The following is a 12,157-nucleotide window of genomic DNA, read 5'->3' as shown; positions in this document are numbered from 1 at the left end:
GCAGAGAGAACCAGATAACCAGAGAGAGGCAGAGAGAGCCAGATAACCAGAGAGAGGCAGAGAGAACCAGATAACCAGAGAGAGGCAGAGAGAACCAGATAACCAGAGAGAGGCAGAGAGAACCAGATAACCAGAGAGAGGCAGAGAGAACCAGATAACCAGAGAGAGGCCAGATAACCAGAGAGAGGCAGAGAGAGATAACCAGAGAGAACCAGATAACCAGAGAGAGGCAGAGAGAACCAGATAACCAGAGAGAACCAGATAACCAGAGAGAGAGCAGAGAGAACCAGATAACCAGAGAGAGGCAGAGAGAACCAGATAACCAGAGAGAGGCAGAGAGAGCCAGATAACCAGAGAGAGGCAGAGAGAACCAGATAACCAGAGAGAGGCAGAGAGAGCCAGATAACCAGAGAGAGGCAGAGAGAACCAGATAACCAGAGAGAGGCAGAGAGAACCAGATAACCAGAGAGAGGCAGAGAGAACCAGATAACCAGATAGAGGCAGAGAGAGGCAGAGAGAACAGATAACCAGAGAGAGGCAGAGAGAACCAGATAACCAGAGAGAGGCAGAGAGAACCAGATAACCAGAGAGAGGCAGAGAGAGGCAACCAGATAACCAGAGAGAGGCAGAGAGAACCAGATAACCAGAGAGAGGCAGAGAGAACCAGATAACCAGAGAGAGGCAGAGAGAACCAGATAACCAGAGAGAGGCAGAGAGAGCAGATAACCAGATAACCAGAGAGAGGCAGAGAGAACCAGATAACCAGAGAGAGGCAGAGAGAACCAGATAACCAGAGAGAGGCAGAGAGAACCAGATAACCAGAGAGAGGCAGAGAGAACCAGATAACCAGAGAGAGGCAGAGAGAACCAGATAACCAGAGAGAGGCAGAGAGAGCCAGATAACCAGAGAGAGGCAGAGAGAACCAGATAACCAGAGAGAAGAGAGAACCAGATAACCAGAGAGAGGCAGAACCAGATAACCAGAGAGAAGAGAGAACCAGATAACCAGAGAGAGGCAGAGAGAACCAGATAACCAGAGAGAGGCAGATAACCAGATGCAGAGAGAACAGATAACCAGAGAGAGGCAGAGAGAACCAGATAACCAGAGAGAGGCAGAGAGAACCAGATAACCAGAGAGAGGCAGAGAGAACCAGATAACCAGAGAGAGGCAGAGAGAACCAGATAACCAGAGAGAGGCAGAGAGAAGAGATAACCAGATAGAGCCAGATAACCAGAGAGGGCAGAGAGAACCAGATAACCAGAGAGAGGCAGAGAGAACCAGATAACCAGAGAGAAGAGAGAGCAGATAACCAGAGAGGGCAGAGAGAACCAGATAACCAGAGAGAGGCAGAGAGAGCCAGATAACCAGAGAGAGGCAGAGAGAACCAGATAACCAGAGAGAGGCAGAGAGAACCAGATAACCAGAGAGAGGCAGAGAGAGGATAACCAGAGAGAGGCAGAGAGAGAACCAGAGAGAGGCAGAGAGAACCAGATAACCAGAGAGAGGCAGAGAGAACCAGATAACCAGAGAGAGGCAGAGAGAACCAGATAACCAGAGAGAGGCAGAGAGAACCAGATAACCAGAGAGAACCAGATAACCAGAGAGAGGCAGAGAGAACCAGATAACCAGAGAGAGGCAGAGAGAACCAGATAACCAGAGAGAGGCAGATAACCAGAGAGAGGCAGAGAGAACCAGATAACCAGAGAGAACCAGATAACCAGAGAGAGGCAGAGAGAACCAGATAACCAGAGAGAGGCAGAGAGAACCAGATAACCAGAGAGAGGCAGAGAGAACCAGATAACCAGAGAGAGGCAGAGAGAACCAGATAACCAGAGAGAGGCAGAGAGAACCAGATAACCAGAGAGAGGCAGAGAGAACCAGATAACCAGAGAGAGGCAGAGAGAACCAGATAACCAGAGAGAGGCAGAGAGAACCAGATAACCAGAGAGGGCAGAGAGAGCCAGAGAACCAGAGGAGGCAGAGAGAGCCAGATAACCAGAGAGAGAGAGAACCAGATAACCAGAGAGAGGCAGAGAGAACCAGATAACCAGAGAGAGGCAGATAACCAGAGAGAGGCAGATAACCAGAGAGGGCAGATAACCAGAGAGAGGCAGAGAGAGCCAGATAACCAGAGAGAGGCAGAGAGAGCCAGATAACCAGAGAGAGGCAGAGAGAACCAGAGAGAGGCAGAGAGAACCAGATAACCAGAGAGAGGCAGAGAGAACCAGATAACCAGAGAGAGGCAGAGAGAACCAGATAACCAGAGAGAGGCAGAGAGAACCAGAGAGAGCCAGAGAACCAGAGAGAGGCAGAGAGAACCAGATAACCAGAGAGAGGCAGAGAGAACCAGATAACCAGAGAGAGGCAGAGAGAGCCAGATAACCAGAGAGAACCAGATAACCAGAGAGAGGCAGAGAGAACCAGATAACCAGAGAGAGGCAGAGAGAACCAGATAACCAGAGAGAGGCAGAGAGAACCAGATAACCAGAGAGAGGCAGAGAGAACCAGATAACCAGAGAGAGGCAGAGAGAACCAGATAACCAGAGAGAACCAGATAACCAGAGAGAGGCAGAGAGAACCAGATAACCAGAGAGAGGCAGAGAGAACCAGATAACCAGAGAGAGGCAGAGAGAACCAGATAACCAGAGAGAGGCAGAGAGAACCAGAGAGGGCAGAGAGAGCCAGATAACCAGAGAGAGGCAGAGAGAACCAGATAACCAGAGAGAGGCAGAGAGAGGCAGATAACCAGAGAGAGGCAGAGAGAGCCATAACCAGAGAGAGGCAGAGAGAGCCAGATAACCAGAGAGAGGCAGAGAGAACCAGATAACCAGAGAGAGGCAGAGAGAACCAGATAACCAGAGAGAGGCAGATAACCAGAGAGAGGCAGAGAGAACCAGATAACCAGAGAGAGGCAGAGAGAACCAGATAACCAGAGAGAGGCAGATAACCAGAGAGAGGCAGAGAGAGCCAGATAACCAGAGAGAACCAGATAACCAGAGAGAGGCAGAGAGAACCAGATAACCAGAGAGAGGCAGAGAGAGCCAGATAACCACAGAGAACCAGATAACCAGAGAGAGGCAGAGAGAACCAGATAACCAGAGAGAGGCAGAGAGAACCAGATAACCAGAGAGAGGCAGAGAGAACCAGATAACCAGAGAGAGAGGTGAGAGAAGATAACCAGAGAGAGGCAGAGAGAATAGATAACCAGAGAGAGGCAGAGAGAACCAGATAAAAGAGAGGCAGAGAGAACCAGATAACCAGAGAGAGGCAGAGATGAGTCAGATAACCAGAGATTAGAGAGAACCAGATAACCAGAGAGAGGCAGATGAACCAGATAAAACAGAGGCAGAGTAACCAGAGAGAGGCAGAGGAGGCAGATGAACCAGATAACCAGAGATAGGCAGAGAGAGCCAGATAACCAGAGAGGGTGATGAGGCATTAAACAGATAACCAGAGATAGGCAGAGAGAACCAGATAACCAGAGAGAGGCAGATAACCAGAGAGAGGCAGAGAGAACCAGATAACCAGAGGGGCAGATGAGCCAGATAACCAGAGAGAGGCAGAGAAAACCAGATAACCAGAGAGAGGCAGATGAACCAGATAACCAGAAGAGGCAGAGAGAACCAGATAACCAGAGAGAGGCAGAGAGAACCAGATAACCAGAGAGAGGCAGAGAGAACCAGATAAACAGAGAGAGGCATAGAGAACCAGATAACCAGAGAGGGTGAGTAGTCAGATAAACAGAGATAGGCAGAGAGACCAGATAACCAGAGGAGGCAGATAACCAGAGAGAGGCAGAGAGAGCCAGATAACAGAGAGAGGCAGAGAGAACAGATAACCAGAGAGAGAGCAGAGAGAGCCAGATAACCAGAGATAGGCAGAGAGAAGCAGATAACCAGAGAGAGGCAGATAACCAGAGAGAGGCAGAGAGAGCCAGATAACCAGAGGGGTGAGAGAGGCAGAGAGAACCAGATAACCAGAGAGAGGCAGAGAGAGCCAGATAACCAGAGAGAGGCAGATGAGGCAGAGAGAACAGATAACCAGAGATAGGCAGAGAGAACCAGATAACCAGAGAGAGGCAGATAACCAGAGAGAGGCAGAGAGAACCAGATAACCAGAGAGAGGCAGAGAGCCAGATAACCAGAGAGAAGAGAGAATAGATACCCAGAGAGAGGCAGAGAGAACCAGATAACCAGAGAGAGGCAGAGAGAACCAGATAACCAGAGAGAGGCAGATAACCAGAGAGAGGCAGAGAAACCAGATAACCAGAGAGAGGCAGAGAGAACCAGATAACCAGAGAGAGGCAGAGAGAACAGAGAACACCTGTAATACATAATGTACCCCTCCCCCATCAGTCTGCTGATCTGTGGGTTCAGAGGAGTACCTGAACAACAGTACACTCAGCTACCATCCACCTTCAGACTAAGAGGATCAGTCCCACAAAGGAAGGAGAAAGAGAGTAAACATAACCAGGCTGAGAGAGAGAGAGAGAGTAGACAGGGAGAAGAGAGAGGGACAGAGAGACAGAGAGAGAGAGAGAGAGAGAGAGACAGAGAGACAGAGAGACAGAGAGACAGAGAGAGACAGAGAGAGAGAGAGAGAGAGACAGAGAGAGAGAGAGTCAGAGAGAACAGAGAGAGGGAGAGAGACCTCCAGAGGGGATGAGAGTCATTAGAACAGGGGATTATAGAGACCAGGAGAGACAGGAGAGAGGAGAACAGGGGAGAGAGAGACAGGGATAGAGAGAGAGATGTAGAGAGAGAAACAGGGGATTAGAGAGAGACAGAGGGAGAGAGAGGAGATGAGAGACAGAGAAAGAGAGAGAGAGAGAGAGAGAGAGGAGAGAGAGAGAGAGAGAGGGAGAGAGAAGAGAGAGAGGGGAGAGAGACAGAGAGAGAGACAGGGGGAGAGGGAGATGAGAGAGGGAGAAACAGTATTATAGAGAGAGAGAGAGGGGGAGGAGAGAGAGAGAGAGACAGAGGGGAGAGACCTCCAGAGAGAGAGTGATGAGAGAGAGAGAGAAGAGACAGGGGGAGAGAGAGAGAGAGAGAGAGGGAGAGATGAGAGAGAGAGGGAGAGAGAGAGAGAGTAGAGAGAGAGAGAGGAGAGTGAGAGAGAGAGGAGAGAGAGAGGGGGGAGAGAGAGAGACAGGGGGAGAGAGAGAGAGAGACCTCCATAGGGAGATGTAGAGAGACAGAGAGAGAGAGATAGTACCTCCAGAGAGAGAGAGAGTCATTAAACAGAGAGACCTCCATAGAGAGAGAGAGAAACAGGGGGAGAGAGAGAGAGAGATAGGGGTGAGAGAGAGATTAAACAGGGATTATAGACAGGGGGAGAGAGGGAGAGGGGTAGAGAGAAACAGTATTATAGAGACCTCCATAGGGGAGAGAGAGAGAGACAGGTACAGGGGAGAGTCATTAGAGACAGGGGGAGATTATAGTACAGGGGGAGAGAGAGTAGAGACAGGGGGTGAGAGACAGAGAGAGACAGGGGGAGAGAGAGAGGACAGGGGATGAGAGAGAGGAGAGAGACAGGGGAGAGAGTACCTCCAGAGAGACAGGGGGAGAGTCATTAAACAGATTAGTACTGAGAGATGAGACATTAAACAGATTATAGACCTCCATAGGGGAGATGTAGTCATTAAACAGAGATAGTACCTCCAGAGAGGGAGATGTAGTCATTAAACAGGGGGACAGATAGGGGGACAGACAGGGGGACAGACAGGGGGACAGACAGGGGGAAACAGAGATAGGGAGACAGACAGGGGGACAGATAGGGGAGAGAGAGAGGGAGGGAGGGAGAGACAGAATTATGTGGAAGATAGTGGTGTATATGTAGTTCATTAAACCAGGAAATAAGAAAACAATATGAAAGAGAAAAGGGTGGAAACCTGTCAGTCACTTGGAAAGAGCGTCTAAATGACATGTCAATAACTCCATAGGGGTGATGTAGTCATTAAACAGTATTATAGTACCTCCATAGGGGTGATGTAGTCATTAAACAGTATTATAGTACCTCCATAGGGGTGATGTAGTCATTAAACAGTATTATAGTACCTCCATAGGGGTGATGTAGTCATTAAACAGTATTATAGTACCTCCATAGGGGTGATGTAGTCATTAAACAGTATTATAGTACCTCCATAGGGGTGATGTAGTCATTAAACAGTATTATAGTACCTCCATAGGGGTGATGTAGTCATTAAACAGTATTATAGTACCTCCATAGGGGTGATGTAGTCATTAAACAGTATTATAGTACCTCCATAGGGGTGATGTAGTCATTAAACAGTATTATAGTACCTCCATAGGGGTGATGTAGTCATTAAACAGTATTATAGTACCTCCATAGGGGTGATGTAGTCATTAAACAGTATTATAGTACCTCCATAGGGGTGATGTAGTCATTAAACAGTATTATAGTACCTCCATAGGGGTGATGTAGTCATTAAACAGTATTATAGTACCTCCATAGGGGTGATGTAGTCATTAAACAGTATTATAGTACCTCCATAGGGGTGATGTAGTCATTAAACAGTATTATAGTACCTCCATAGGGGTGATGTAGTCATTAAACAGTATTATAGTACCTCCATAGGGGTGATGTAGTCATTAAACAGTATTATAGTACCTCCATAGGGGTGATGTAGTCATTAAACAGTATTATAGTACCTCCATAGGGGTGATGTAGTCATTAAACAGTATTATAGTACCTCCATAGGGGTGATGTAGTCATTAAACAGTATTATAGTACCTCCATAGGGGTGATGTAGTCATTAAACAGTATTATAGTACCTCCATAGGGGTGATGTAGTCATTAAACAGTATTATAGTACCTCCATAGGGGTGATGTAGTCATTAAACAGTATTATAGTACCTCCATAGGGGTGATGTAGTCATTAAACAGTATTATAGTACCTCCATAGGGGTGATGTAGTCATTAAACAGTATTATAGTACCTCCATAGGGGTGATGTAGTCATTAAACAGTATTATAGTACCTCCATAGGGGTGATGTAGTCATTAAACAGTATTATAGTACCTCCATAGGGGTGATGTAGTCATTAAACAGTATTATAGTACCTCCATAGGGGTGATGTAGTCATTAAACAGTATTATAGTACCTCCATAGGGGTGATGTAGTCATTAAACAGTATTATAGTACCTCCATAGGGGTGATGTAGTCATTAAACAGTATTATAGTACCTCCATAGGGGTGATGTAGTCATTAAACAGTATTATAGTACCTCCATAGGGGTGATGTAGTCATTAAACAGTATTATAGTACCTCCATAGGGGTGATGTAGTCATTAAACAGTATTATAGTACCTCCATAGGGGTGATGTAGTCATTAAACAGTATTATAGTACCTCCATAGGGGTGATGTAGTCATTAAACAGTATTATAGTACCTCCATAGGGGTGATGTAGTCATTAAACAGTATTATAGTACCTCCATAGGGGTGATGTAGTCATTAAACAGTATTATAGTACCTCCATAGGGGTGATGTAGTCATTAAACAGTATTATAGTACCTCCATAGGGGTGATGTAGTCATTAAACAGTATTATAGTACCTCCATAGGGGTGATGTAGTCATTAAACAGTATTATAGTACCTCCATAGGGGTGATGTAGTCATTAAACAGTATTATAGTACCTCCATAGGGGTGATGTAGTCATTAAACAGTATTATAGTACCTCCATAGGGGTGATGTAGTCATTAAACAGTATTATAGTACCTCCATAGGGGTGATGTAGTCATTAAACAGTATTATAGTACCTCCATAGGGGTGATGTAGTCATTAAACAGTATTATAGTACCTCCATAGGGGTGATGTAGTCATTAAACAGTATTATAGTACCTCCATACAGCTGGTTGTCCCAACACATCTGATGGATAGTCAGGGAGAGAAAAGGTTAACAGTATTATAGTACTTGACCTGGGTGATTAGTCAAGGTTAATGATTATAGTAATATCTAGGGGTGAAGAGTCATTAAACAGTGATAGACATCCTCCATCCCCCGTCTCCTGTCTCCCTAAACCCGTCTTATAGTACCTCCCCCGTGATGTAGTCATTAAACCCCGTTCCTAGTACCTCCCCCGGTGATGTCCTCATTCCTCTCCTCCTCCGTCTCAGTATCCTAGTACCTCCAGTGATGTGTCTCCTCCAGTATCTGTCTCCTCCCCCCGTCTCCTGTCTCCTCCCAGTATTATAGTACCTCCATAGGGGTGATCTCCTCCCCTCCCCTCCCGTTAAACAGTATTATCCTCTCCGCCCCTCCCGTCTCATTCCCTGTTGAACAGCCCCTCCCGTCTCCTCCCTGTCTCCTCTCCTCCCCTCCCCCCTGTCTCCTCCCCTCCCCCTCCCCTCTCTCCTCCCCTGTCTCCTCTCCTCCCCTGTCTCCATTTGAACTCCTCCCCCTCTCCTCTCCTCCCCTCTCCTCTCCCCTCTCCTCCTCTCCCCCTCTCCTCCCCCCGTCTCCCTTCTCCCCTCCCCCGTCTCCTCCCCTCCCTCCCCCTCTCCTACCCCCTGTCTCCTCCCCTCCTCCCCCTCTCCTCCCCTCTCCTCCCTACCTGTCTGATTCCTCCCCTGTCTCAACAAGGTTCTCCCCTCCCTGTCTCCTCAGTAGTAAATATCTCCTCCCGTCTCCCTCCCCTCCCCAGGTCCTCTCACTGACCGACATCCTCCCCTGTCTCCTCTCCTCCCCGTCTCCTGTCTCCTCTCCTCCCCGTCCTCCTCCCCCGTCTCCCAGTCTCCACCAGGCTCCTCCCCCCTCCTCCCCCGTCTCCTCCCCGTCCCTCAGTCTCCTCCCTCCCCAGTCTCCTCTCCCCTCTCCACCTCCTCTCTCCTCCCCTCCTCTCCTCCCCCTCCATAGGACCACAGAGAGAAGAGCATCTCCTCCCCCGTCTCCTCCCCTCCCTCCCCACAGTCTCCTCCCCGTCTCCTCCCCTGTCTCCTCCCCTGTCTCCTCCCCTGTCTCCTCCCTACCTGTTGTATGTCGAGGCTGGTGATGTCCAGATGTATCAGACAGTTCTCTACACTGTCCATCATGTTGTTATCCTGTAGGTGGGTCAGCAGGTCTCTCATGACGGGAGCGGTCACACAGCCCAGACGCTCCGACACGATGTAGGGTTCCAAACTCTCCAGGAAGACCCCCCGAGCCACACAGTTCTCCACCAGGCGGGTATATAGCTGGTTAAACAGTAGGTCCCTATAGGACCACAGAGAGAAGAGCATGATCATGGTACCAGTTCTCCACCAGGCGGGTATATAGCTGGTTAAACAGTAGGTCCCTATAGGACCACAGAGAGAAGAGCATGATCATGGTAACAGTTCTCCACCAGGCGGGTATATAGCTGGTTAAACAGTAGGTTAAACACCAGTCTCAACGTCAACAGTGAAGAGGCGACTTCGGGATGCTGGCTTTCTAGGCCGAGTAGGGTTGTGTATCGGAGGACGCATGACTTTCGACCTTCGTCTCTCCCGAGCCCGTACGGGAGTTGTAGCGATGAGACAAGATAGTAGCTACTAACAATTGGATACCACAAAATGGGGAGAAAAGGGGCTAAAATTCAAAAAAAAAAAGATTAAGATGGGCCAAAGAACACAGACACTGGACAGAGGAACTCTGCCTAGAAGGCCAGCATCCCGGAGTCGCCTCTTCACTGTTGACGTTGAGACTGGTGTTTTGCGGGTACTATTTAATGAAGCTTCCAGTTGAGGACTTGTGAGGTGTCTGTTTCGACAACTAGACACTAATGTACTTGTCCTCTTGCTCAGTTATGCACCGGGGCCTCCCACTCCTCTTTCTATTCTGGTTAGGGCCAGTTTGTGCTGTTCTGTGAAGGGAGTAGTACACAGCGTTGTACGAGATCTTCAGTTGCTTGGCAATTTCTCGCATGGAATAGCCTTCATTTCTCAGAACAAGAATAGACTGACAACTTTCAGAAGAAAAGTCTTTGTTTCTGACCATTTTGAGCCTGTAATTGAACCCACAAATGCTGTGGCTCCAGATACTCAACTAGTCTAAAGGCCAGTTTTATTGCTTCTTTAATCAGAACAGAGGGTTTTCTAATTATTAGAGGGTTTCCTAATGATTAATTAGCCTTTTAAAATGATGAACTTGGATCAGCTAACACAACGTTCCCTTGGAACACAGGAGTGATGGTTGCTGATAATGGGCCTCTGTTTGCCTATGTAGATATTCCATAAAAATCTGCCGTTTCCAGCTACAATAGTCATTTACAACATTAACAATGTCTACACTGTATTTCTGATCAATTTGATGATATTTTCAAATGGACCAATATTTAGCTTTTCTTCCAAAAACAAGGACATTTCTACGTGACCCCAAATATTTGAACGGTAGTGTGTGTGTTATGACTTTACACCCCCTGCTATATTGTGGATAAAGAGTTCACCGTCGAACAGAACACAGAGGGTGTTCTAGAATGGAAGCCTCTCCAACAAAATCCAGGTAGTAGAATCAGGAATTCCCCAGGGCAGTTGTCGAGGCCCATTACTTTTTTCAATCTTCACTAACGACCTGCTTTGAGTAAAGCCAGTGTGTCCATGTTTCCAGATGACTCAACACTATACATGTCAGCTACAACAGCGACTGAAATGACTGCAGCACTTAAAAAAGAGTGTGTGGAAAGGAATAAGTTAGTCCTAAATATTTCTAAAACTAAAAGCATTGTAATTGGGACAAAATCATTCACTTAACCCTAAACCTCAACTAAATCTTGTAATAAATCATGTGGAAATTGAGCAAGTTGAGGTGACTAAACTGCTTGGAGTAACCCTGGATTGTAAAACTGTCATGGTCAAAACATATTGCTACAACAGTAGCTAAGATGGGGAGAAGTCTGTCCATAATAAAGTGCTGCTCTGCCTTCTTAACAACACGATCAACAAGGCAGGTCCTACGAGCCCCAGTTTAGTCACATCTGGACTACTGTTCAGTCGTGTGGTCAGATGCCACAAAGAGGGACTTAGGAAAATTGCAATTGGCTCAGAACAGAGCAGCACAGATGGACACAGACAGCTAATATGAATAATGTGCATGTCAATATCTCCTGGCTGAAAGTGGAAGAGAGATGTACTTCATCACTACTTGTATTTATGTTGAATGCACAGAGCGGTCTGTCTAAACTACTGGCACAGAGCTCGGACACCCATGCATACCCCACAAGACATGCCACCAGAGGTCTCTTCACAGTCCTCAAGTCCAGACTATGGGAGGTGCACAGTACTACATAGAGCCATGACTACATGGAACTCTATTCCACAGTACTACATAGAGCCATGACTACATGGAACTCTATTCCACAGTACTACATAGAGCCATGATTACATGGAACTCTATTCCACAGTACTACATAGAGCCATGATTACATGGAACTCTATTCCACAGTAATACATAGAGCCATGATTACATGGAACTCTATTCCACAGTACCACATAGAGCCATGATTACATGGAACACACTATTCCACAGTAACTACACATAGACCATGATTACATGGAACTCTATTCCAAGAGGCTGTAATACATAGAGCCATGATTACATGGAACTCTATTCCACAGTACTACATAGAGCCATGATTACATGGAACTCTATTCAGTTACAGTACTACATAGAGCCATGATTACATGGAACTCTATTCCACAGTACTACATAGAGTCATGATTACATGGAACTCTATTCCACAGTACTACATAGAGCCATGATTACATGGAACTCTATTCCACAGTAATACATAGAGCCATGATTACATGGAACTCTATTCCACAGTACTACATAGAGCCATGATTACATGGAACTCTATTCCACAGTACTACATAGAGCCATGATTACATGGAACTCTATTCCACAGTACTACATAGCCATGACACAGGAACAAACATGACTACATAGAGCATGACTAACTCTATTCCACAGTACTACATAGAGCCATGACTACATGGAACTCTATTCCACAGTACTACATAGAGCCATGACTACATGGAACTCTATTCCACAGTACTACATAGAGCCATGACTACATGGAACTCTATTCCACAGTACTACATAGAGCCATGACTACATGGAACTCTATTCCACAGTACTACATAGAGCCATGACTACATGGAACTCTATTCCACAGTACTACAT

At 46.8% G+C, this 12,157-nt stretch overlaps 1 pseudogene; it reads right to left on the bottom strand.

Moving 5' to 3' along the window:
- The window catches only part of LOC127922497 (vacuolar protein sorting-associated protein 8 homolog), a 58,878-nt pseudogene extending 49,667 nt beyond the window's left edge, over positions 1-9,211 (bottom strand).
- Positions 9,212-12,157: the final 2,946 nt, after the last annotated feature.

The sequence above is a fragment of the Oncorhynchus keta genome, unplaced genomic scaffold, assembly GCF_023373465.1.
Source record: "Oncorhynchus keta strain PuntledgeMale-10-30-2019 unplaced genomic scaffold, Oket_V2 Un_contig_2589_pilon_pilon, whole genome shotgun sequence".
Taxonomy (NCBI): Eukaryota; Metazoa; Chordata; class Actinopteri; order Salmoniformes; family Salmonidae; genus Oncorhynchus; species Oncorhynchus keta.
Note: the sequence above shows the minus strand (reverse complement) of the source record. Positions and strands in the feature narration are given on the sequence as shown.